The sequence below is a fragment of the Athene noctua genome, unplaced genomic scaffold (genome assembly GCF_965140245.1).
Source record: "Athene noctua unplaced genomic scaffold, bAthNoc1.hap1.1 HAP1_HAP1_scaffold_391, whole genome shotgun sequence".
NCBI classification, from domain to species: domain Eukaryota; kingdom Metazoa; phylum Chordata; class Aves; order Strigiformes; family Strigidae; genus Athene; species Athene noctua.
The window spans coordinates 30,001-32,500 of record NW_027437849.1 but is presented as its reverse complement, the minus strand read 5'-3'; the positions used below and the strand labels follow the sequence as shown (position 1 = coordinate 32,500).

The following is a 2,500-nucleotide window of genomic DNA, read 5'->3' as shown; positions in this document are numbered from 1 at the left end:
CTAATCCCCCATCTTTGGTACTAGAATAAAGCACGGCATCCGCTGTACTTAGGGGAAGATGTAGCCATCTTTTAACTGTGTTCCTAACTGTTAAATCTAGTGACTCCAAGTATGTAGGTTTGGTGTCTGAATGGTCTGCCAGGTAAATGATTCTTGGGATAGTATAAATTCTAAGCATGTCAATCTTTTGGAATGGTTTTAATGGGGACCTTTCTATTCTCTGAAGCCAATCTGTCATTTTGTCAAGTAATTTTGGTTTGGTTATACCTATCCAGGGGTCAATGTACAGTCCGAGGTATTTCTCGGTGTTGTTTGGGTGTATCATGTTGAGGGGAATGCCTTTGATAGTCCATGGGGGACAGTCATTGATGGTATATGAATCTTTTGTCGGCTTGATGTAAAAGCCGTGACATTTTTCCCCTTGTGTTTTGAGGCCTGTTAGGTCACAGAATATTCTAACAATGTCCAGGTTCTTTTGCATCCCCTCCCAGGAGCTACTTAATAATACTAGATCATCGGCAAATGCCATAGTTGTTATTTGCTTCGTGTGGTGCTGATAACCAAGACCTTCCTCTTCCAGTTTGCACAGGAGAGGATCTATAGCTAGGTTGAATAGAATCGGAGACATCGGATCACCCTGCTTAACACCAATCTGAATCCTAATAGGCTCTGACTGCTCCTTCTTCATATCGATATATGTTTTGGTATTCTTGTACATGTTGGAGATGAGGTTGATGATGTGATTGTCAACCCCTTTCTGTTTCAGAACTTCTATTATGTGAACGTGGCTGACGGTGTCGAAGGCTTTGGCAATGTCGACAAATACCACTCCCAGAGGCCGTCGTTCAGTCTTTGCATGTCTTATCAATAGCTTCAGGAGTTTCAGGTTTTCAGAACATCCTGATGATCTTATAAATCCCCTCTGTCTCGGATTGATCGGGCATGCTTTTGTTATTCTCGCTGTCAGGATCCTGGAGAACAGCCTCAGGACTATCGATCCGATGGTGATTGGTCGCCAGTTGTTGATGTCGGTCTGACGCTCCTGTAAGGCTGATTTAGATATTAATACAGTTCTGCATTCCTTGATGACGTCTGGAATGGCACCTGATAACAGCCACAGGTTGAATAGTTCCATCAGCTGTGTGTGGTCAGGATCCATCCCCACGAGGTGCCTCAGATCTAATCCGTCCGGCCCTGGGGCTGCATGCTTACTCATCTCTTTGATGTTTTTCTTGATCTCCTTGCTTGTGATCATAAGTTCGAAGGCGGTGTTGTCTGATCTACCCCTCGAGAAGAAGCCACCTAGACCCTGGAACGATCCTGTTGTTTCCCATCTCGTTTGGAAGGTCTTGTGTAGTTCTGCCAGAGGGATGTTGCATCTCAAGGACTCCACGTCATCCAGTATGATACTGGCCAGCTTCCTTCTGTCCATTTGGAATAGGCGCTGGAACCTCAGGAACTGTCCCCTTCTCCTGGCTCTCTTCTTCATCCACTCCGTTGATGTTTTTGCAGGGTGGGCTTTTCGGGTCACCTGGTGCTTCTTCTTTTGGGTGGCCTTCGTTTCTTGAGATAGATCGAGGCGAGATGAGAAGCAGGTCTCAAATGAGTCTTCAATTAAGTCGGCCGCATTGCCATCACCATCGAGCACCTTTCTAAATGTGTCTTGAAGAATGGGCAGCTTTTCTGATGTTATCCATCTTGAAACTGTTCTCTTATACTGGGTTCTTATACCTTCTGCTATAGGGTGTTCATCAGTCTCTCCAGCTGTTTCCAGATGTTGTACCCAGTCTTGGTTATCATCTTCCACTTCCGCTGGAGGTTTTTTGTGAAGGTCTCGTCTCTTGTCACTGATTTGTTTTGGTGTTTTAGATGGAATATGTTCTGCAATGAGTTTATTGATATCTTTGGCCCCCTTGTATTGTTGATCTAATTTGATTAATAGGGCGACTTCTTCTTCTGACCAGCATTTTTTATGTAGTCCCCTAGCAGAGCTTTCTTTTGGACGGGATGCCACGATACGTTCCTGATTACGAAGTATGGGGTGGGCCAGACGTTTATGCTGTCCTAATCCTATTTTAGTTGTAAATATTTTATTGCATTCCTCACATGAAAAGCCACTCACTGGCTCCTTATTTACAGCCCCTTTACATTTGGGGACATGACATGCTATACTATGATGTTTCTCATTAATTCTACCACATTTATTACATTCAAATAAGATCTTTCTTTTCCCGTGGGTTCTCTGCAGGTGTTCTATTAATGATGATATTTTATTAAGTATAGTTTTACAATATGGACAAGAATGTTCTTTGGATGGAATTTTAAGTACCGGTGTATTTGGTACGGGTGTACTATTGGGATGAGGAGGAGGCGATAGAGGGTCTGGTTGAACCATGGCCGGTGGTGGTGTGGGGTCCCCCTCTCCCTCGGTGACCCTTCTTTTATTAATCCTGGGTCCCGAAGGGGAAGGTTCTTCACCCTCCTCCGGTAGCATGGCTAA

General features: G+C 44.3%; 1 pseudogene; it reads right to left on the bottom strand.

Annotated features, from left to right (window-relative positions):
• Positions 1–2,500, bottom strand: part of LOC141955676 (28S ribosomal RNA) — an 8,723-nt pseudogene that overhangs the window by 2,545 nt on the left and 3,678 nt on the right.